The sequence below is a fragment of the Ambystoma mexicanum genome, chromosome 3q (genome assembly GCF_040938575.1).
Source record: "Ambystoma mexicanum isolate Mex_15411 chromosome 3q, UKY_AmexF1_1, whole genome shotgun sequence".
Lineage (NCBI taxonomy): Eukaryota > Metazoa > Chordata > Amphibia > Caudata > Ambystomatidae > Ambystoma > Ambystoma mexicanum.
The window spans coordinates 178,155,349-178,180,404 of NC_090926.1; the positions used below are offsets into that span (position 1 = coordinate 178,155,349).

General features: G+C 48.3%; 1 protein-coding gene across 6 annotated transcripts in view; it reads left to right on the forward strand.

Annotated features, from left to right (window-relative positions):
- The first annotated feature begins 17,962 nt into the window (after positions 1-17,962).
- LOC138582291 (thiol S-methyltransferase TMT1A-like) overlaps positions 17,963-25,056 on the forward strand; it is a 119,286-nt gene continuing 112,192 nt past the window's right edge. For 2 of the 6 annotated variants that reach the window (XM_069653429.1, XM_069653433.1), the window contains exon 1: positions 17,963-18,107. The gene's annotated coding sequence lies outside the window, so the exon portion shown is untranslated. Of the gene's footprint in view, positions 18,108-19,742; positions 19,794-20,709; positions 20,733-25,056 lie in introns of those variants that run through there. The other 4 variants (XM_069653432.1, XM_069653430.1, XM_069653434.1 and 1 more) reach the window with 4 other exon arrangements.

Consider the following 25,056-nt stretch of genomic DNA (forward strand, 5'->3'; position numbering starts at 1 on the left):
AGGGACGCGTAGTGCGGTATGTACCGCGCAGAGTAGCCAGCCATGCCGAGAAACGAGCGGATGTCAGCAACCTGTCGCGGTTCCTCCAGGTTGGTGATAGTGTCAACCTTATCAGGATCCGGCAACATACCCTCGCTGGAAAAGATGTGTCCAAAAACTTTTAGCTTGGTCTTGATGAAACGGCATTTTGCAATATTGAGGGTGAGGCCTGCTTCTTGGAGTGCTGCGCATGTAGCGAGCAGAGCCTTGTCGTGAGCCTCTTTCGATGATCCAAAGACGAGGATGTCGTCACTGTAATTCAGTGTGCCTTTGATGGGTCTGATCACCTGCCTGATGGCCTCTTGGAAGATTTCTGCGGCTGATGAGATGCTGAAGTTCAGGCGCCGATATCTGTATAGACCGTCATGGGTTGCGAACGTCGTGATGGGTCTGGATTCCAGATGCAGCTCCAGCTGATGGTATCCTTGGTTGAGGTCGAGTTTGGAGAACATCTGGGCGTTGTTCAGTTGCACGATCATGTCCTCGATGCAAGGGCCCGGATGCCTCTCGCGCTGAATGGCAGTGTTTGCCACCCTCATGTCCACACACAAACGGATCTTTCCTCCCTCTTTTGGTACAACCACGAGTGGGGAAACCCATGGTGTCGGACCTGTGGCTGGTTCAATGATACCATCAGACAACAGTTGTTGGAGTGCGTCTGATACTGCCACTTGCAGGTGGAAACCCACTCTCTGGGGATGTTGCGGTACCGGCCTCACCGATGTGTCAATGTGTAGTCGGATGGGAGGGGCCTTGAGTTTGCCCAGCCCCTTGCAGAGGTTGGGAAAGTCTCTTGTGATGTCAGCCTGTGTGACCAGGTTCTGCATTTGGTAGCATGCGATGGCGCCAACTGTATCTCTCGCGTTCATGCTCTCGGAGGTTGCTGTGATGGAGTCTCCCGCCTTCACGTGTATTTCGATTAAACCCAAACGGGACGCCGTGTGATAACTGAGCAGGCATCGGCTTCTAGCAAGTGACCGGATGATGTGTATTGTTGTGTCTACTTTCCGGCCATTCAGGAGAAGGCGTTGTGTGAAACATCCTACCGTCGGTAGGGGGGTGGTGGCGCCCCACTGGAATATCCTTGAGTGGGACTGTTGAAGTGCAGGTGGGTTCGGTAGCATGGCATAATCCTGTTCGCCCATAATGTTAACAGTAGCGCCTGAGTCAATCATGAATTGGAATTGTCTATTTCCCATTTTGATGGGGATTTTCGGGGCTTCTCTGGCCTCTTCAGTGTCGAGTATGAGGTTGACAAACTCATCTTGGTTGTATGAGTCATATGGTATGTCATATGCAGCTGCCTGTACCTCCTGGTAGAGAGTTTCAGGCCCATATTCTTCTGGTGGATGGTCATATTCATCGGTGAAGTATCTGGTCTGATCAGACTGCTCTGGCTGTGGTGGGTATCCCGGCGTGTGGTATTCGTCAATGGCTCTGACGTACCGTCTCTGTCCTTGGCTTTGTTGGTAGTATCGGGGTTGAAAGTGTCTAGGAGGTGGCGGACGGACAAATGTCCTGACTGGCGTTTGGGGTCTCGCGGGAGGAAATGGTACGCCTTCCCTGCACACTGAGTGGAAATGGCCTTCTCTTCCGCAATTTGTGCATCGTTGAGATAGAGCGGGACAAGATCCTGCGTGCGGAAAAGACATCCCACAGCGATAGCATTGTCTCTGTAGGCGGGGTGTTTGGAAGTTTTGAGTTCTGTATGGCTGTGGCCCCCTGTCGCCTGGACGAGATGGTTGTATGGTCGCTATTAGTTCCGCTGCGTCGTGTTTGGGGTTGCTTGGACTGGCCATGGATGTAGCTTGGGCATCGACCCTCTCATGTATGCGAGCAAGCTCGCTCACTTCCTGGATGGAGAGGGGTTTCTTCAAGAGCTGTTTCTTGAGGGCAGGGGATAAGCAACCTTCAATGACCCTTAATCTTATGGCTTCTTCCAGAGAAAATGCGTCGAATTGGCAATTTGCACCTTTTACTCTCAGGCGGGTTATGAATTCATCAACTGTTTCCTGTGGCATTTGAGTGCACTTGTTGAAAAGGTAGCGTTCATAGTCGCGATTGACTTCTATGATGAGGAGTTTGTCTAGAGCCTTTATTAAATCTTTGAAAGTGTTCTGTTCAGCTGCAGGAATAGTCTTGACCACAGTCTTTATCTCGCCCCCCACCAGATTAAGAAAAATGTCTCTGATGTTGGGAGAATTTCCATCTCCGGATCCCCTGACGTAATGCTGGAAATCTTCCATCCAATCAGTCCATCTGGGTCCTTTCGTGGCTTGTGGGGTCATGGTGAAAGGGGGTGGTAGCCGCAGTTGAATCGGTTGCACCACGTGAGCAGTCGTAGGCGACCCTGGGTTGGACCCTGACACGGAGGCTGGCGTGCTCATGATGCCGGAAAAATATGTATTTAGTGCCTGATTTGGGTAGGCTAGCGGAGCTTGGCCCGGGCAGACTCACCGGCCTCCGACGTGTGGGGTGTCACAGCAGGTGTCCAAACGCTTTCCTGCGCTGTGCTGTGCTGTGCCAGGGGCGTGTGTGGTGGTCACGCAGGCTCCTATGATCCACCGACGACCTTCTGGAGGTGTTGAGGAAGGAGGATGTCCGGATGCAAGAGGAGGAGGCCTGGGGGCATTCAGGGCGTGTTGGGGAAAGTACTGCGAGGAGGAAGAGGGATCCCGCTCGTGTGGGACCTCAGGATGTAGGAGGAGGAGGCCCGGGCATTCAGGGCGAGAAGATTGGCGGGCTGCCAATGCGGATGCCTTGTACGCGCTTGCGGCGCGGCGAGTGGCAGAAAGCCAAAGGAGGAACGGCGGATTGCCACGGAGGACTCCGTGGGCGCACGGGGATAAACCTCGTCGCCAGTGTTGCCTCGTAGAGGCCTTGTAAAGGAGGACGCGCACACACGGAGATCTGTAAACTTGCTTCCTTTATTTCCCGGACGTAAACTCTAACTGGCGCTCAGCGCGCCTTTTCCCATAAAACCCCGTTCTCCCTTCCTCCTCCCGCCGTGTCATCGCTCCGCCCCCACAACGGTGGGGGCAGCACTCCTTAACCCCTGAGTGCTTGGCAACACTATCCTTATTAACATATTCAATGCCTCCCTCTGGCAAAGGATCATTCTCCCCACGTGTTCTATCAGAAAAAACGTCTCTGAACCCTGCTGAGCCAGGTAATAGCCTGGCCATTTCAAACCGACTCCTTCGACCAACAATAGTGGAACATTTGTGTTCACTCAGCCTCAGGCCTTTGCAGAAGATAACTATCTGGGTCCATTCAGGCAGCTATTTATGTCGACGTTATAGGGCCACTGAATCATTCCCGATAGCTGTTCTGGATTAACTAGGGCTCCTCTGGAGCAGAGGCAGTGCAGGAATGCTGATACTCCTTTGGCCGCACAGCGGCCTTCAACACAATGGCCCTCATTACGACCCTGGCGGAAATAGGAAAACGATGGCGGAAATGCAATACCGCCATCGAATAGCGCTCGGTGCGACTATGACCCGTCACCGCAAAGTACGAAGCCATTAGCGACACCGTAGTGAACGCCAACGCTAACTGCACCAAGCACGCGCGCGCGCGCCATGCGAAACCGCAAACACCACCATGGCGCAAGGGTACGCCAATTCCGACCCTAGCGGACATGTACCTAACGCCATCAGGCATGGCGTAATGTACCATTCCGCCATGGTGAGAAGTACGGCATCGCGAATCAACCGTAAACGGCCCCACTGAGTGCCTGTACACCGCTCCCTGCCCACAAAGTACAACTCCCCGTAGGTGCAATGAAGTCACAATGCAACCATTGAAATGTACAAGTCACCCATGCATGGCAACGAACAAAAGAAACACAAGAGGGGCCAATGGGAGCTGCAGGGCACAGATGGCACGAATACAGAAGCCATCCCAATGGACATGACCACAGTCCCCCACCAAGAAACGCACGCAAACACAGGCACCTGTGACCAGCAATATTCCGAGAATCACATCATTCCACCAGTCCACCTGGCTGACCGGCATCTGTTACACAAAACCCAATCCCCCGCCCCTGAGCATGACAACATTCAAACTGTCATATTGGCAGCCCCCATCCCTGACCTCACAGGCTTAGTAGGCAAACGCGCCCAGTACAGTACCACGCAACTAAACTCCGAAGCTGGAACCCAATGCAGATCTCCTCACAATACATCGCCCCCCAAATAGGCATATGCCACATCACTTGCAAAGAAAAACGCTACACGGGCCAAATCAGAATAGAAATTTAATGCACATCAAAGTCACCAAGCCCATACAGCCATCAGGCCATGAACTCCAAAACACAAATCACCATTGTGGGCTGCATCCGCAAGAAATGACCAGCTACTTCTTGTGTGACGCCCTGTTCCTTCATGGCACACAGAGCCACATTCACGTACGAAAAGGCAACATGGAAGCGCACAGAACCGCAGGGCCGCCCCAATGGGGAGGCACTAGTCCAGCTGAAAGGCCGAAATGTTGCTCCGAGCCACCAGTACTGCGTAAGGGCATGTGGGCCATTGGCGATCGTCCCATAAGATCGTAATGCTGCTCCACTGATTAACACGAAGCAGCAGGTGTCGGGAGTAAAACCCATCTGCAGGAGTGGCATACAGATGGCAGTGGCAAAAGGGGAGGAGATACCTGTCAACCACAAGAAAAGAAAAAGAACAGAATGGCCATCAGAACTACATTCCAACAACTCACTTCAATGATCACACGAAATCCACAGCCATATGCATGCTAGCCCACTCCAAAGGATCATCACCACCCCAAAACCACTTGCGACTCATAACCATCTATATCGAGGTGCAAACACCATCACAAACGAGTGTACCTGTGCATGCGTCTGTCAAAACAGAATCCATCAGATGGGAATGTTAACGTGCATGGACACAAGTGTCTGAGGGCGCGTCGAGACAGGGAGGGCTCAACAAGGCCAGATAGACGATGGTCCCACTATGGCAGCCCTGCATCACATAGCGTAGGGGAGGCGGATAGATCCCAAGAAGCCCTGTACATGGCAAACTCTGTATCAAATCACCTGCCCATGAATCCATTCATCATTCCCTCATCCCGGGATCAAAACGCCTGAATAATTACTCACATAACATTTGAAACATCCATTGAGTCTGTGCGTTATGCAGCCTGCAAAATCCACAGTGCCCCAGCCCGTAATTCCAGTGTTGTGAAGTAACATGTATTTGGGAACGGCCGGCCTCATCGCCCACGTAGCTATTGCGCATCCCAAACTATTCATATCAATCATTGCTTCCTCGCCATGGGCCCTGTCTCAAGGACATTGAACAATAGAACGTTATATTTGCAGTCAGACCTGTGGGCATCTCCTCGCCGCTAGCTGGAAACCGAAAGCGCCGCCCTTCGAATTCCACATTTGCAACATCACGTCGAAGAGGCATCTGTGGCCGTTTGAAATCACTAATTATTCCATCGAGTGCGGCTGTGTGTGAAAATGGCAACTGCCTTCACCCACAAATGGGACGCCCCGCCCGTCGTTGCAACTCGGTACAGTGATGCATGAGGGCCCACCGTTACTCGAGTACTACGTTCCACTGACCCTTCACAAGTCTGTTCGCGACTGCACAGATAGTATGTGAAACAATGGGACCACAGCAGAATGAACATATCAACCAATCTTACACGGCCATCGGGTACAAATACATGATTGCAATAGCAAGATGCCATTCCCCGAATTGCAGCGTTGTGCGCGGGACGTGCTCGGCCAAAGGGGAGAGCAGTTTGCACAGGTGGAATGAATCACCACAGGTGGAGGCCATACAGCCTGAAAACACATAAATTGCACAGCCAGTCTCCTCCCACAACCACACCGAAATGCTACCGGCAGGACTCGCGATGTTGGACCTGGGGGACCTGATAGCACTGCAAGTACTCCAACTCCAAGAAGAAGACGAACACCAACTACAACCAGCCGCACGGCGGAGACGCAGGAGGAGGAGGAGGCCAAGGCAGGGCCAGCAAGGGCCGCCAGCACAGCCACTACCACCACGCAGGCAGCCCGCAATCCCACGCCTCCGAGCACATCCGTTCAACCTCACTGATGAGCAGATCCACACCCTCTACCGTCTGGACCGGGACACCATAGCCGCCATTGTGGACATGACACAGGCTGACCTTGTCAGCATGATAGATAGCCCAACCGCCATCCCACCCCTACTGAAGGTGGTGTCTGTACTCCACTTCCTGGCCACAGGCACCTACCAGCACACAGTCGGACAGTTGCATGGCATTTCTCAGCCACTGTTCTCACGGACACTATTTCAAGTGCTCGATGCCCTCCTGCAGCACGCAGACGACTACATCTCTCTACCACGCTCGGAGCAGGAAATTACCAACACAAAAGTGGGATTCCATGCACTTGCCGGCATACCGGGTTGCATTGGTGCCATCGACTGCACCCATGTGGAATTGGTCGTCCCACATGCCATGGAGGCCCAGTACCGCAACCGAAAACAATTCCATTCCCTGCATGTACAAATGGTGTGTGACTCCAACAGGATCATTACACATTGTTGTGCCCGATTCCCTGGATCAACCCATGATTCTATGGTCTTGAGGAACTCTACAATACCACGCTACATGGAGCGACACGCAGGGAACAGATCCTGGCTACTCGGTGAGTCTCATTACATGCATGATTATGTGGGGTATGTGATTTGGCAATGACCTGGCAGGAAGGGGGGGGGGGTGTGCGTACGTAGCAATGGCATTCCACATCATACGTTTCTCGTCCACATACAGGTGATGCTGGATATCCACTGAAGAGATGGCTCCTCACACCAGTCCGGAACCCACGGGACCAGCATGAGGAGGACTACAACCATGCCCACTCACGTACCCGTGTAGTCATTGAACAGGCATTCGGCCTACTGAAGACTCGTTTCCGCTGCCTCAGCAGGTCTGGCGGGGCACTCCTGTACCGCCATGAGAAGGTTGCAAAGATGGTCATGGCATGTGTCATGCTCCACAACATGTGCATACGTAGAAATGTGCCCATGCCCCCTGACGCAGAACTGCAAGCACCTGATGATGGTCATGATGAGGGTGGGGATGTGGCAGCACCTCATGGAGTCTGCGAGGCACCGGAGGGCCGTGACATTCGTCAGCATCTCATTGATGTATGCTTCTAGCACTCACGCCTGGTGGCTGATACATGGACACGGGACTCGTGGCACTGTGTGTGTCTGGGACATGCACAATATGGACTGTACGCCTATGATGGCCTAGTACACAAAGATCAATGTCCACACATCTCATTGGTTGATCGTGCACTTTTTATGGCATATGTGATGTCATGTTGAACACCCTATCGACCCGCCACCCAAGTGAGCCCAACACACCCCCTCCACCCTCCTACCTCCCCCCCGAACACCAGTGTCCAAAGATGCTCATTGTCAGTGGGCTGTCGCTATTGCAAGCCCCCTCTGCGGGTATCAGGGGCACCCCTGCCTGTGGAGCGCAGGTTCCTTCCAGATCTACGTTGGGGGCTGCCCTGGACGGAACTTGCAACGGATGATGTGTCTGCCTGCTCACGTCCATGCATGTCCCTAAGGGTTTGCGAGAGCTCAGTGAGCACACGGCGCACTGCGGCAAGTTCGGCACATACGTCTTTGGACGTCGCATGCAGTTCCCCCCTCAGGCTCTCGGTGCTTCTCTCCATTTGGACTCTCAGGCTCTCGGTGCTACTCTCCATTTGGACTCTCAGGCTCTCGGTGCTACTCTCCATTTGGACTCTCAGGCTCTCGGTGCTACTCTCCATTTGTGCCCTTAGCGTCTCTGTACCTCTCTCCATTTCTGCCCTAAGTGTCTCAGTTGATGTTTCTATGTCTGCCTTAGTGCCCCCACATTCATCGGCATGGTCCTTGAGGAGTGTGGCCAGTTGCTGCTGTTGTACGATTAACTGGTCGAGGGACTGTTGCCTCTGCTGGGCCATGGCCATTTGCGGGGGTGTCACAGAGGGGCTGTTGTCCTCATGTTGCCTTGCCACAGGGCTTGTGGGGGATGGCCAGTCGTCGTCTTGTGGGTGCCCCTGCGTGGTATCCTCATGTTGTACGGGATGGGACAGACAGGGGGATTGGGACAGGTCATGGATGGATCTGACTTCGACATCCCCGTTTTCTGTGTCCGAGCATGCTGCCATCAATGGGGTGTCACCTATGGTGCTGCTGCCACCAGAGGCAGTGCCTTCTGTGGCATCCATTGGGGGGACCTGTGGTGGTGGTGTTGTGGGCATGCTGGCTGCTGGGGTGCCTGTTGATGTTCCCTCCTCTGTGCTGCCACCTGATTTGTGCTGCTGCCGTGTCTTGATGCGTGCAGCTGAGGTGGAGGGTCTCTGGCCGTTGGTCTTGGCCCTCTTTGCAGGTGTGCTGGTAGGGGTGTCCTGTAGCTCGTCGTTTGGATCGGACCCTGTGGTGGAGTAAAGGAGGGCGAGGGTTATTGATGGGTCTGTGGGAATTGGAATGGCATTGTATCACATGCATTGGGGTGGTACCTGAGGGTGATTTGGGTCGGGGCCTTGGAGGTGCTTTAATTTGTGTGTGGAGTGAGGGTGCAGTTGTTTGGCAGCCTGCAGTTAGGGTGTGCTTGCTGCACGTGTAGTGCGTGTATTAGGGGTTTTTAATTATTTATGTATTTATTGTGGGTTTTAACGTGCGCTATCAGGCCGATGTGTGTGGACGTTCTCCTGGACATGTGTTTCTGTTGCACTATGTGGACGCATGGTACTTCACATGGATGGACTGTGTGGATTTGGCATTGTTTTATCTGGCCCACCTACCTGAATCTTCGGATGTCTGCACTCCTTTCTCCATCCCTCTGACTCCCTCTATGCTCTCCATTCCGATGGTGGAGGCACAGATTTCTTCCCAGGGGGTCAACTTGATGGGTGATTCAGGACCTCCCCCGGTGGCTGTGGCAATGTTGCGGTTGGCAGAGAGTATGCTGCGGACGCGTATCCGCAGGTCGTCCCATCGCTTGCGGCATTGCTGTGGGGTGCGGGGTGCGGTCCCCACCGCACTTACCCGCTGTGCCACCAGAGCCCATATGGTCTTCTTGTTTGCAAGTGCCGTTCTGGTCATTTGCGTGGAGAAGACGACGGCAGCATTCTCCTGGAGGGTCTCTGTTAGCACGGTGAGTTCCTCACGGGAGAAGTGGACCTGCCGCTTGCGGTCGCACGCTTTCTTCGCTACTTTTCCCATTTGTCTTGGTTTCGCTAGGGTGGGTGACGGGTTGGGGTGTGTTTCAGGGTAGTGATTTTAGTGGTTGTGTGGTTTTTGTGGTTTTATAGGTGTACGGCGGGATGTTTCCCGTTCCGGGCCCATGTTTTTACTTCCGTTTCCGTATATTTCCGGTCACCGTACTTTCCGGTAGGCGCACACTGCGGTGACCGCTAAGAGGGGTGGCGGTATTGCACCTAGGGCGCCGTACGGCGGCGGTGTGGGCCGTTTTGGGGTCATTTCCGCCATCACGGACTTTGCACTTCCGCCGTGGCGTGGTGCTCGTGCCCGATGGGTCGGAATGGGCCGCACTTTGCTCCTTCGTGCAATGGCGGAAACGCTATTTACGCTGTGGCGGTCCGGTCAGTCACTTTCCGCCAGGGTCGTAATGAGGGCCAATGTATCCTTCTGTTCTGATCTCAAGACTCAGTGATAGAAGTGTTGGAAGTCTAACCATCGCCTGGCTGTAATCACTTCTTTCCACAGAAGATAAAGAGGATCTATGCCCTTTTTCTCATCCAATCCTTTTACCAGTCAGGTGCAGAGAGCCTATGGACTCCGCGTTGTCAACAGTTCTTTATAATACTCACTTTCATCCTTCGCCAACCTAATTCTCTCTTTGGGCCTTAATTGTTTGTATTCTCTAGTTGGCATCCTCATTTTGCTGGACGTGTCATTCTCCTTCATCGCTCAGATAGGTAGCACTTTCAAAAGCGGTATCTCTGCTATGGGCGACTGAATGGAAAGAAATGTTCTTAAAGAAAGCGCAATAAAACAGAGATACTGCTGGCAGGAATTTAACCCTTAGACATGAGCATCCTCTGGTCCTTCACAGTAGCATGTTATCTCAGTCCTTCCCCGTCAGCAACAAGCAAGGAGTCTGCATTGTTCATGGACCCTTCTTGAACGTCCATATCACCTAGGTGGCCAAGACCACCTGAAAACAGTGAGGGAGCTCTTTCCCTAGCTAGCGCAACCCTATCAAATTCAGGTTATCATGAGCCTGGCCATTCCCACCTGGAGTATGTTGATAGTGTATTTTTGGGTGCCTTGAAATACATAAATGGCAAAAATCCAAAGACTCCAAAATGCTGCCATCTGCTTTCTTTCTAGAATCAAAAGACAAGCTCCAATCTCTGCTAAAAGGTGACTCACAATAGATATCATTACAGAAGTAAATCCAGTTTAAGAAGCTCTGTGTGGCCCATTGTGCTTACTATGAGACTGCCCCACGTTTTCTCACAAAGCAGTCCATCTAGACTCCAGTGCCCCACGTTTCAAAGGAAGCACAGTGGGTGACAGAATGGTTGCCTTCCAGATTCCTCCACCCGCCACCTGGGCTCAGGTCTACATAGATTAGATCCACCTACAGTATCACAGTCTGCTAAGATATAAGTCACCCTTCCACAACATTGAAAAAGCATGGTGCACCGCCAAGAGGTGACTCCCTGCTGGATGCTGTGCTTTAAACATATGAGAAGGCAGTGGTTCGTGGCCTCACACACAATATTTGTATGTATATTACCTCCTCATTCCTCTTCCTCGTCACCTTCTTTAAACCTGGAAGAAAGCCTACATCTTCTTTCAGACACATTCTTTGGTATCCAATTGATATACGACACAAACTTTTTTTGTTTCAGGGACTTCCAGTCTTTCCCACCTTCGCTTCCTTCGCTGTGCAGCATCGCTAAGGGGTGCTGCGAGCCCTGCTCTGCTTGTTTTTGTCTGCTTCTCACACACGCAGCGTTTAGGGCCTGTGGTACTCTCACATTACTGGTCAGGTCAGGAGTGCTAACACTGCAACGGCAGGGCTGGAGGCAGTAACTTGGCAACAAGGCTGTGCACCTATCCCTTGTGCTCCTGCAGTGGCGGGGTCGCTGTGGGAACAGAGCCGGCCGACATAATGGGAAGTGGCCATAGCCCGTTCCTGATTACAATTGGTTATTTATAACACGCTTAATATTGAAGAGGTTTTTAAGAGCGGATCTGGGATTCAAACATGTTTGTTTCTTTTATTGATTTGTAATGCGTGCCACACCCAGGGGTATCAGGGCGCATGAGCAACAAGGATATTCTCCGCTTGGTTACAATAGTGTGCAGTAATTTACTTGCAAGGACATGCATTGCTCTGCGTCGTCTTGTTTCCAGCGCATTGCCACTGTGCTATGCTACCCGTTAACACAGAATCCGAGAAGGGAAGTTAGTGGGGCCTCTTCCAGAATGGGTTGGCGGGGATACAGTGTTTCTCTTGGTGGAGGAGGCAAGGGTTGACTATCCCGGGCAGGAAAGCCATATTCAAAAGGGAGAAAGTAAGTGAGCTGTATATTTGGGCATTTGTACACAATCATTTTTGTGTTGTTACCTGATTATATTGGACAAAAGGGACACAAAAACAAGGCACGTGTCCCATAGAGCCCATGGGCAAGAGATAGCCCAGAGACAGCTGGACAAGATAATGGGCATTTTGACATAAGGGGAAAACCAAGAAGAAGGCCTCATAGAATGTCTTCCACCTCTTCATCTTGTGTGTCCTCAACTTCTCCTCAGGGGAGGTATCCAGGGATACTGATGCCAGCTGGTCCTATTTACCAAAGGAGGTGTTGTTGGAAATCATTGCGTACCTTGAGATTTTCATCCTCCCACTGCCCTCCCTTACTCCCGGTTCAAGCAACATTATAGAGGGAGGAAGACAGTCTGGTTGTCTCTTGATGATATTAGAGATGTTATTCTGTGGGAGTGGGCAGAAGTGGACAAGACCTCCACCCCTAAATTCCCAATTAAAATATACGACCTGGAAGCGGAGGACCAGGTCCTAGCCACTGCAGTGCAGGTGGATCCAGGTTTCTTGGATTCGATTGGGCACCCAGTGGTGGTTGTTGAGGAAGCCAATACAGCAAATTCGATCGACCGCACAGTAGACGCTGCCTTGAAAAAGTATTTTGTGGGCTTAAGCCTGATGCTATATTCAGCTGCATATATTGCTTATCCAGCAAACTTAGTCTTAAAAGACTTTGGTTCTTTTCTCCAGACTCTGTCAGAAAGCACAGGTTCTACTGCACTGGTTGAAAGGATCCAGAGGCAGGTGGAGTGGATCTTCGATTACGTATTTGGCAACATCTGAGTGAAAACTCTCGCTTCAAGTGCATCAAACATTGACCACAGGAACCTGTTGACTAGGGACTGGCAAGAGGAACCAGCCCATAGAACCCTGTTCTGCGGCAAGGACTTCTACGGAGAGTATGACTTGGTCATAAAGAGAGTGTATGATGACTGGCAAAGGGCCACTCTGTTTTGGGCAACGCCTAAGCCAGTAGCATCCAAGATACACTCTTCCAAAAGAAATATCATGTGTCATTTCCAGCAGGCAGGAAACCCACAATATCAGCCGAAATCTACACACATTAACACCTGAAAAAAGCTTCCTCCACAACTATGATACCTTCCAATTCTCGCTCCTGACTATTCACCCGAGACAGATGTCCCGGTGGGTGGTCACCTAGCCTATTTCTCAAAGATCTGGGAGGCAGAAGTCATGGATGCCTGGGCAGTCTCAGTGGTGGTCAAGAAGGGTTATACAATTGATTTTTATCCTGCCACTTCAAGGGTTCAAGAGACACCTCTTCCCAGACACCCGGAGAATCGAAGGGCTTTATTCACAGAGATCAGCCCCCTACTCCAGAAGCAGCCCATAGAAAAGGTTGCTCAGGAAACCAGGATGGAAGTTTGCTTTTCAATCCTGTTTTTGGTGTGAAAACCTACATGAGTGGTGTCCAGTGTTGGACCTGAAAGAGCGCAACAGATTCATCATGGCCCTTCAGTTCAAAACGACTAAACTACAGCAGATAATTCCCTCAGTGACCCAGGATGATTATTTCTGTGCCAAAGACATTCTGGACGCACAGCTTCAGATTCCAATATGGTCAACATATCGTCCATTTCTATGCTTTGCAGGACAGGGGCTGACATTTCAGTTTCAAGTACTTCTCTTCAGGTTGAAGCCTGCCCTCAGGTGTTTGCAAAGTCCTGCACCCAGTGATGGCTCAGATGAATGCAAACAGTATATTCTGTACCTCATACCAGGACAGCTGGATGGTACACAACATGCAGGATGTCATTACGACACTTAAAAACTTAAGATCCGGCTGAACTCCGAATATACTTCCTGATACCATCACATGACCTCCAGTTCATAGATGCCAAGTTTCAGACGGACAAAGGATTGCTTTGCCTGCAAGAAGACAGCTTTCACAAACTACAACAGCATCTCCAGGTGCTCCTAGCTCATCCACAGCCAACAGCAACTAATTGTTTACAAATTCAAAGGGGCATGGCAGCAACCATATTTGTGGTTCCGTTGGCATGCGCGCATCTCAGATCAGTGATCACTCAAATTCTGCGGCACTGGTCCCCCTTGCGGTGCCATCTGGAATCTCTCATTCCCCTCCCCAGGTCTGTCAGACAAGCTCTGGAGTTGTGGTTGGAGTCCAGCAATCTTAAAAAGGGTTTTCATTTGGCCCCTTCCCCTTTTCAGTGTCATAACCACGGATGCCAGTGCAAGGTGGTTTTAGGTGGGGCCTACCCTTATACACCAGAGTGTTCAGGGCAGGTGGGGCCGTTGGGTGATGGCCAGATGTTCGAATTGGAAGAAGTTGGCAGGGAATATTTGGGCCCTCAAATACTTCCAATCCTCCCTTCAGGATCAGTATGTGATGGTCCGGACAGCAGGTTCTCTATGGTCTATGTACATAAGGGCGGTGGGAAAGGGTCTCCTCGTTAAACAGGTATGCCATGTAGATGGACTGGTGGGTGCAGGATCTGTTGGCACTTTGTGTGGTGCCCATCCAGTGGGTGGACAATCAGCTAGCGGATTCCTTATGTCAAATTTTCCTCCCTTCTCAGTCACTGTCTGTAACCCTACAGATCTTGCATTTTGTAAGCTGTGCAGATCTTCCATTTTGTAAGATGTGTTTTTTCAGTTCACAGGTTGTGTGCCACTATGTGTTCTCAGTTAGGGTGGGAGGTAGAGTGATTTTGAAGTGGTTACAATATCTTTCTCAAGTCAATGGCAAACCTGATTGTATTGACACACCATTCAAGAGTGGGAATTTGAGGCTTTCAACGTGCACTTCAAACAGAAACAGCACATAGAAAATGGAAGCCTTTAGTTTCAGTTTATTTTTGACAGTGACTCACTGGGGAGCTAAGAGCCAGACAAGGGTTGGACAGAGGAGTAGCTCCCAAGGGAGCCAAGGACCAGATGAGAGTGAATTACCAGAACAGCCAAAGAGCAGAGGGGTGACTACCAGAAGGACAACTAACCACAGAGCTTTGCATGTACCGTAGTTTTACTTCAGTTAATGTTTAGCTTTGCTATTGAGTGGTGCTTATAAGTCAAAAGTATTGCATTGGAGTAAAGCTAGGAAGAAGAGGACATGTGAGGAGAGACAAAGAATTTGAGGGTTTGGTTTAGTTATTTACAACCCATTGACTGCCCAAGGCAATTTTGGTCCCCATGGCCTTTCCCACCAACTCCACCATCCCTGTCCAAACACATACTCCTGGGATGTCTTTGAGCTAGCTCTATCAAGCAGTAACATCGAACGTTGGCCTGTCAGTGTTCCTGTACTATTCATGTAGGAAAATAATAATTGTACCTACTGCCAATGTATGGAGCCCTATACAGTTCACATTTTATTGCCAAGCAAAATGTGTAAACTATATTTGTAATTGTGTGTTTTAGTGTACATGATGATTCTCATATAACACCAATAAAAATATTCTAAAAAGATAGAAAGGGATGGGTAAATTCACCCCTGATCTCCCTCATATAAGATATATGACACGGATTGAGGCCAGGAGATACCATGAACACCATACTATTTTGGACCAATTTCTAGTGCTCCAATAATTGATAAGTATGTAGATAGTTACCCCCTCAGCCCTATAGACGAGATGCAGTGCAAGTCTACCCCAGAGTGGATTAGGAGCCCCAGGCTGCAACTAAAGAAACCTCAAATGACAGTATTGATTAAGGAGCCAAGAAGCCAGGTCACCGACGCTGTTAGAGACACCACGATTTAGCAGTGTTAGACATGAAGCATGCATGCCATCCGCACATCGGGACACAAACACACACTTGAATACATAACGAACACAAGCATACAGTTCTATAGAGGACAGATACATATACATACTGTCATTGCCTTATTATTTTGTCATTGGCTAAATGCAGCAACGCAGAAACCGCCAGAAGCAAGAGATCCTGAGTAAAGCTTGCAGATGCTTATATGCAAATAAACTTATGGAACTGCAGGAGCACCTATGGGACCTGACATAGCTAAGTGTGTGACTAACGTATGGGGAATATAGAATAACATGGACACTGTAGGAACCGCAAAATGGTTTAGGAAAATTGCAGCAGGCCACATGCCTCTCAGCAAGAGCTGAGCTGGGTTGAATTCAAGCAGGACAAGAGCTAACGTGTGAGACAGGACCCGCTGCCAAGGTCACCAGATACGAAGGGCATTCTACTCCCTGAACGACAGTAACCTCAGCTGTGAAAAATGCAAATAATTCTTCATAATTCTGAGCTGCAATACTCCAAATCATGGTCTCCAAACACGTGACCCAGCCGACTCAGACAATGGACAGCAACCAGCGCTGGGAAAGGGAGCTGATCTCACGCCGCCAGACAGACACTCGCAACAAAGATGTTATGATGTAAGACAAGTGTTGCACGAGATGAACAAGCACTCTCATAGACTAAGGTGGTACACACAAGTTACAATGAAGACACATAGTTGTTATCATTACCTTGAAAAGGTACACCAAGAGCTGAGAACCTTTGCAGATCCCAGGCCTGGGGACGCCGACTCTAGCCAACCACAGTTTAGTATCTAGGGGTGGGTAGCAAAGGGCAAGAACCAATGGTAAGGCCCTCACACTGCAACATTGTTAGAGATAGGGACTTGGGGATGGACCAGGCCAGCTACCTAACATACGAAAGACAGTAGATTAACATGTATAGTGTCTGCTATAGGTGGACTATTACTCAGTATCCAATCCAGTAGTTCGATAGGTTTTCTAGAGAGCGGCCCAGGTTGTGACATCAATCTGATGCATCTTTAGGTCAAAACTGGGTTGCGAGCCAGGAGATGTTGGGACGTCCACAGATTTCTTCTGTCCTTGTACTGATCCCTGTTGGTTTTGCTGTAATAAACCACAGTTCAAACTTGCCGTTTGACTGAGTGTACGTTCCTTTTGGGGGAAGGTGTTGAGCCTGCCAAGAGTCTGCTAACTCCCAGTTGCACTCTGGTTTACCTGGGAGTTTGTCCTAACAAGATTTGTGTCAAATAGTATCTTGTCAAATAATCTGCATGCACAGTTTTACCAAAGATTTCTTTTTATGAAAATATTGTTTTTATATTTGTCAGGGATGAATATAATGCCATTAATTTATCATTCCAGCCAATGTATAGTCCGGCAACACTGCAAACAGATACACTGAACATTGCAACCCAAAGGTCAAGCCCCTCCATGACCTGCCCCGCACTGTCCCTTCCCCCAATCCCACTCCCTACCCATCCGCCTCACCACCCCACTCCCTCCTTTTTGGATGCAGCCAGAGTTGCTCCACTTCCACCACTGGATCTACCACATGTATGGCAGCCTCACTGTCAGAGGCTAAAGGGATCCCTTTGCAGCACGTGTGTAGAGCAGTCACGTGGCCATCCTCACACACCTTTGTGTCCCATTACTGCTTTAGGACTGGTGGTTACTGTGGACCGTCTTTTGGCAAAGGGTTTCTGTCAGCGGCTGTTTAGAGAATCCCCTCTTGGCAAACGATCTTTCATGTTATTTCACTTCAGAGTGTGTAAATAAACGCGTAGGTTGCAACAATTCCTGTGTTCGTTTGGCGTTGATGCTACTTGTCAGTGGCTGCTTTGAGGGTGGCTTTGGTCTGCTTTCAATCTGTAAAAAGGTGGCGAGGAGGAGGGACGAGGAGGCAATGCCCCGAGTAAAGCAGGTAATCTTAATTCTGTAAACAGTTCCTAAAATTCACTGCTGACCTCATCAGCACACTAGCATTATTTGTAAAAAAAAAAATAAAAAAAAAATGGCACGATTGCTCTTTGTGCATTTTCATGGGTTTGGAGGATGTTGGAGAAGGAGTCGGTGGAGGTAGGGCTGCTGTCTCTGCGCTTTGAGTAGGAAAACAACATTTGACGTTCCTGAAGTTGCGTTCTTATTTGCCCCTGTAACCTTGCAAGGGGTTATTATCCTTCAAGACGTGTTGCTTCTTTTTTCAGGGAATTAATTGCTACTCCTGGCCGCGTGTCTGAATGCGTTTCACCAAGTGGTAGACACATTTTGGTTGGAAATCTTCAAAATAATACTTATTCAGATGTGGGGTGGTTGGTTTACCGCTATGGAATGAAATACAATTATACAGAATTCGTTTGGCTTTCAAGCCTTACCAGGGAGTGGAGGATTTGGGGCAGTTTATTGTGAAAGTTTACGAGAAGGGTGTGTGAGGGCTAAGAATATGTTTAAACACATATAACACTGTATACCAAAAAAGCATCAGGCACTCGTTTCCAAAAACCAGCCACCAGTATCGTAGCAACCGCAGAGCCAAAAACTCGGCAAAGCAGATTGTGTTACAAATTCGAACGCTGTAAACCTGCTCCCCCGGCTTGTTGGTGACTTGGTATCTACTGACAAGGAAACAATGCAGCGTGCTGAAGGTCGGCGGGAGAGTTTCCTGATTCTCCCCTCTCAACAGAAGAGCAAGAGGTGTGGGTGAGTAGACAGGGGGAATGCAAAGACAAATGGGTTATCTATGTTACAAGTATTCATATTTTTTTATGTAAATCTTAAAGAAACGGGACATTTATCAAGGCAATACGGACATAAGTGCAAAAAGTTAGGACGTTTTTTAAGCGCCGTTTTCAGATGATTCTATTTATTCTATATACACAGAGAAGCAATTTGGTATACCTAAAAACAAGATACGCGGGGGCATTTGGGGGGGGGGGCTCTGTCTGCCTTAGTGTGAGGGGCGTTGTCCACGGAAGCAACCTTGGAATGTACTAGTGTGTTGCTGCAAATGTTCAGCGTGTTGAGACCGTGATATGTGACTATCTCAAAAGTTGGAGGCACCGTGTAAGTAGGGCGTTTCAAGTCTATAAACGATCCTTAATCGTGGTTGTGACCAGCTTTAATGGTGCCGAGATTAGTGGAGTGAAACTGCGGGACACTAAATAGTCCACTGGTTCCGTAGTTAGTTTATTGGGTGGACGTCACTTGCAGGATATAGTGTCGGTTATTTGTTGCCAGATGAGTTGCTTTATTGAGAGGTTGTTTTTATTTGACCATACTGAAGCATGTCACATAGGATCATGGGATGCATATCCCTTGTGTAACATTAGACTAGTCAACCCTGCTTACTTCGGTCCACATGATGCACATATGTTTGATAGTGGGAAGGGCATGGGTCAAGCGATGTAGGAAATTATTCTTGTGTTTGCATTAGTGAAAGATCAGTGATAATTGAGCGTCACAGATGTCATATAGAGGTGGGACAATACACTGCACATGTTGATGTTATGCCCCTATACCTTCCTGTATTGAAAGCACTGTTATTGATGAGCTAGGCAGCGCAGGTAGCTTCCTGATGTAACTCCTCTTTGGTTAGTTACTGGGTTGTGAATCTGAGCATGGTGTATATAAAGATTAACATTCAGTTTGCTTGTCATGCCCTGGAAAAGAATTGAGCCAGAGAAAACCTGCAACTGAGGAATGCAGACCTCGTTCTTGATCTTGCTGGCAGTTTTGATCTGTCAGTGGGGTTGTTGGATACCGAGGCTGAGCCACATTACTTAAATTTCTCTTCTTGAAAGAGTAGTCTCGGTTTGGATTGCTTCTTGATCTGTGTTATCATGCCACAGTGGAGAAGGTTTCACAGGGTTGACGCTGTGATGGGCCGCTCAGGTAGCAGTGAAAAGGATTTGCTGTAATTGTAGCATGTTTCTTGATCAAAGGATTTGCCTCCTGATCCAATCCATGGCAGAACTTCCTTTTTAGCTTCGCTAGATGCTCATCCAACATCTCGATTCCTAGATCCCTGTGCAGGTCGGCTGGTCTTGTAAAACGTAGGGCGAAGCCGCTATCCTCAGGGCTTTGTTTTGCACCTTTTGAAGAGTCCTCCAGCGTGTTTCTGCACAGGTGCACCATGCCAGAGAGGCATAAGTCAGGGTGTGTTTAATAGTCATCTTGTAGATGTTGACATTACTCAGGATTGAGGAATGCAGACTGTAATAAAAGTAGCTTGTGGTGCCCGGAGTGCTAGAGAAACTGGGAGTGGCAGCTCAGTGCCATGGGGGTGGAACGTGGGGAGTAAGACATAAAAGTAAGAGTAGAGAGAAAGCCGTCAGAGCATGGAGTGAAGGGTGTAAGAAGAAGCAGAGGACTCATGGTTCAGAATAGGTAAATGGCCCATGATGGGGTCTCCTCTTTGTGCAGTGCGCGTGCCTTATCTCTGCCAGTGTAGAGCGCTGTTCGCATGCATGCCCCCAATGGCTGAAAGAATAGCTGTAGGTGTGGAGATGGCTCCTTGGAGAGAGGGGGTTGGAGGCTGTCCCTTGTTAGAGAGTACTGGACAATCGGCCTCATTATAGGTTTGAAGGTATTGTGGCGGTAAATCTGCTGAGATGCCACCAAACTGTATTACTGTTACCGCTACTTGGTCTGGCGGTATTACTGCTGGATTACAAGTGGTGGTAGACAGTGTTAGTCCCCATTAATTGGAGTCCTTAGGATTCAATGGGGGATTTCGGTGGCATTACCACTGGCGGTAATTCCACTGAATTATCTGATTTTGGGCAGTAAGGTGGCAGAATTTCCTTCAGCTTCTTTATGGAGCTTTTCCCTCCACCTTACCCCCAAACTCATCGTTGGGCAGTGCATTAACATGGCAGTAACAGTATTACTGCTGCATTTTTACTGCACCGCCCAACAAATAATGAGGCAAAGTGACCTGACAGAGTTGCATCATTGCAATCTCTGGTATGTTATTCCCATGGCAAGTCTGTGACTAATCTTCCGGCTTGGATCTTGAAGGGCTGTATCATAGTTTTCCTTTAAGGATTGGAGCCCTCTTGCTGTAGCTTTTCATCAGAGTCCAGAATGCGATGGCATTCCTATCCTCTGCATCGTTTCTTTAAGCCATTCTGCCGATTGCACAAATGGGATCTACACAATGCAGAGCCTGCCCAGAACGTATATGCCAGTTTAGCATTGTTCCTCCCACAGAGGTCTGTACCGCAGCTGGTGATGCTTTCCATTCTATTTCAGATGCTTAAGAATGAGGTAGGCAGTGACCCTCCATGCTGGAGAAAAGCATTAGTCATCTGTGAGCAAAGACAGGTGAGGCGTGAGATGAATATACGGCGTATAATATAGATCTAGTTTGGCACTTCCTTTACTTTGTGATGTGTGTGTGTGTTAGTATTGACATTTACATAGATATGCGGATGTAAATGGTATTGTGAAAGACAAAACATAGTTACAATAAAGGGTCCTTGACCGCCCAAGGGAAATAGTTGGAGGGAACACCCTCTCTTAAACTAAGCAGTGCAGTTTACCACCCTCTCAAACTAAGCAGCACAGATTACCACCCTCTCTTAAATTAAGCCGTTTTCCCAAGACAATTTTAGACTAGGATGAGATACTGCTTGCACACACTAGTCTTGATGGAACCAAAAGGGCCCACTTCCCCAAAGATGATATAGTTGGTATCTGTATGGAGACGTATATTTCTACACATTGTAAAGTCTTCCGAGATTAGCCCTAGACGCTAGGTTCCAACCCAAAGCACCCTGAGCACTTGGGGAACTCTAGACAGGACTCACTCTGCATAAGCAGGTGAACTAGTTTCCACTCAACCCAAAAAAATGGTCCTGATTGTTGAAGTCGAGAGCCGCTGCACACTGGGTGTGAAGTAGCACACATTAGTGTGTGTCTACTGCCTGGAACCTAGGTGTGGAAACAGGTAAGCAGAGTGCTTTACATTGGGTTTTTCTACATTTGGGGGTTCGACCTTACTTCTGTTGGGTCCAGCTCTTATTGGTCCATGCTTTGCCTCGACATGATTGCCCTGAGGGTATGCCCTAAACACAAAGGTCCATCAGGTCCAGACCACAGCAGCAGTTTCAATACTGCACAAGTCTCTAGCTTCATGCATTTAAGTACATCTTGTGAAATCCCGACATTGGGCAGACATATTCAACTTGGCAGTGGTGGCATTTTGTTGTAGCATTGCTGGCTACCGACGCTGAGTGCTTTGCAGTCTGCTCCCTTGCATAGCCGCAGCTTCATAAAATTGGATAGTAAATATCAACCCAAGCATGGTGATTAGTCCAGACCCTGGGTCATCGGCCCGTCATCAAGGCCATATTTAAAAGTGCAGAACCTTTTCCCACCTCACCTGAGAGGCACGCTACGTTCCATGTCACTGCACTATTGCTTCCCCTTTTATCAAAATGATAAACGTTAGTCAAAAGTATAAATGTTGTCCAAACAAGTAGAATCCTACTGTGGATAATGCATTATATATTTTAAACGCTCCCACCCGCCCCCAACCATCCTCCCTTCACACCCAGAACCTAATTAAGATAAGAAGATGGGAAGAAAAAAGGAAAGAGGCAGCGCTCCCAAATACATTCGACATGCACAACATTTCTCCATATACTACACAATGTAGCCCATTAATAAAGCATGTCATGCCCCCAAAATAAAATAAATGTCACAATGTCATCTAGCCTCATCGTTTTGTTTCTTCATTGAAGACGCAGTCTAATAGCTCATAATACCCCTCAATGATGACACAAATATGTTGGCTGCCAGGAAAGTCTGGCAAAGTGTGTTTTTAGCACTGTGACGAAAGGACTACTGCCCTGGAGGAGGAGAGGGATGGGTAGTGGTTAATCTGCGTAGCCAGCCCCACACTAGAGCAAAACTAGCAGTGATGCGAACCATAAAGGTGAAATGGGCATACTCTCACTGGTATACCTTCGTCGCCTCTTGTAAGCGCCACCCGAAGACAGACTATGCCTTTCATTAGGGGTGTGAGCTGTTACAGATGCAACACAAACAGCAATACCTAACAGTACCAAAAGAAAAAATGTTCAACTAAGGTTCTATTAAAATAGAAACTTAAATGAAACTAACAATGCACACAATTAAAAACACTAACGACCCACCTCTGTAAAGGAAACATAATACAGACTAGACTTTAAGAGTAAAAGGGGCACTCTGGGTGAAGACATGGGTGCAAGCAGTTGCTTTGAGCAGCCAATGTTAAAGTTCAGGGATATGTATTGGAAAAGGTAGGAGGGGGACTTAAATGGACCTTAGTGACTTTTAGGTGCACTAGAGGGACAGGGCTTCTTTAAATACCGTATGCTCTTGTCACAGCATTGAGCCAGGCTTTTCAGCATCGAACCTGGAGTCTGAGAGATTTTGGTGTAGATCTGGGGTCAAGTCAAGGAGCGGCGCCGACTGGTTCCAACAATGCAGTGCTGTGGGGCAGCGGGGAAGGCTTGAGGGATGAAGACACTAGGGACAGCAGGCGATGTTGGGTCCGCAGTGCTGGAAGACTCTGGCCTCTGTTGCATTGAAAGCAAGACTGGCCTTCTGCGAGTGGGTTTGGCTGGCCCAATACTCAGTCGGAGTACTGCAGCAGCAATGGCTTGGAGCACAAAAAATCTGGTGACCAGACGGTGGTATTGAGATGGAGATTCTAGAAGGCTTGGCGGGTCTCAGATGCATAGATGGCACAGCATCAGCGTCAAGTGAAACTCGAAGATGCAGAGGCAATTGAGCATCGTCATTAGAGATGACTTATGCTTTTTCTGTGAAGCAACTTGAAAGGTGTTGAAGGTGCCCACACCGGCGTTGAGGTGGTTCAAAGATGCAGGGAGAGACAGTTGCCACTTTTTTGGTTTGTGGTTGCTTGGAGACAGAACAAAGGGGCTCATGGGCAACATAAATCCTTTTCTGTGCTTCTCACCCAGGAAGTGTTGTAGAGCACATTTACAGGATTCTGCCACCTCCTGTAAGAAGATTTCTGGGTACCGTTTGTCTACATTGAAGAAGCTTTGCCCTCTGCAGTGTCACCATAAATATGCCCTTGAGGTGTGTAGGGAGCTTTGCACTACCTTGAAAATGTCTGTCACCTTCACCTGTATTTGTTGTGATAGTTTCATCTCTCTTTATAATTCATGTGGAAGAGATGTAATACCGCACCTAAGTTTCAGTAAAAGGACGGATTAAGAAAGGGGTAGTTGATTTGATCTCCTTATGTTTACACCTTCACCTGTATGCCAGAGGACTTTACGGTAGTATGTATCCCCAATAGAGTTCTGGGTGAATCCTTCTTGTCTTGATGTCCAAAGATTAATTGGCTAGGTTCAGGGTTTCCTTTCCTAATTTAGGCAAAATGCTACATCAGATTGATCCAAAAGGAAGCCTGTTGTCAATGGTCCAATCAAGGCTGCTGTTATAAGTGTGCTTTGACCTCTGCTGTAATACCCAGTGATCTTAGTCCGCAGGAAGTGCAGGGAGCCCTAGCAGAATCCAAGATGACAGAACACTTCCACTGGCCTACAACTCTCCCTCAGAAAATGTAACCCCATCCTATAACTACCTACTTCACCCTGGAGTGAAAGTGCCTTTGAAATTGTATCTATTTTATGGGGACATTTTATGATGGGTGAATGCAGATTTTAGATGGATTATCAGAAGGTATTTTGTATTGATGTGTTATCAGGGAGATTACTTGTGAGATGAGGTGTTATATCCAAAGTCAGTATTTGGCTGTTAGTATATTTTTGTAAATAAATCCTCAAGAAAGTGTGTTTGTCATGTCAGGACTGTATTGGAAGCATTCGTTTCCAGCGGGTCTTCTGACGTCTAATGCACACAAGCCCTATCATCAGTCACCTCCTTAAGGTGACACTAATATTACATCCAAATTATGTTGTTGTTTAATTGTGTGATCACAGCAGCGACCATGCCATAAACAGACATGGCTTATATTTACAGTTTGCAAATGAAGAAACAAGGCAACTCTGCCTTATTAAAACTGGCGCATCTCAGTTGGCCCTTCTATAGGGCTGCAAATTTTCGAAAAATTCGATTCCTTCTTCAATATCTTATTGCAATCAAAATATGAACAGTCAAATATATCTATGTTCTTTTAGACAGGGATGTTTATTCACATTCTCATATATTAATTCATATTGCACTGTGTTGGGCGATCAAATTTTGCCTTCAATATACGTTCTGCCAATGCATTTCGGTATAAACCTTCGTCAGGGCTGTATAAAGGCACTTGATTACATCATCAAGCTAGTCATAATTATGTATTCATGAATTTAAATACACTTAACGGTTTAAATACAATATATTAACAAATTCACACATACCATTTGGATTGTCCCACGTATATGCAATAGTTCCGCCAAATGAAAAATAAACAACCAACAAAAAGCCATTTAGTTTCAGCATCATAGGTTTTATATACATTGATTTTTAGGACAGAAATTAGTCCTACCTGATCGCTTTAAAGGCGTTTTCTCTCTAGTTTCACAGCTGTGTGTGTTTAAATGTGTCGCGAGACGCATATATCCATCGTCTCTCTGTTAAAGAGATAGGTGGTTTAGACAACCATTCTACTGTTGTTATATCT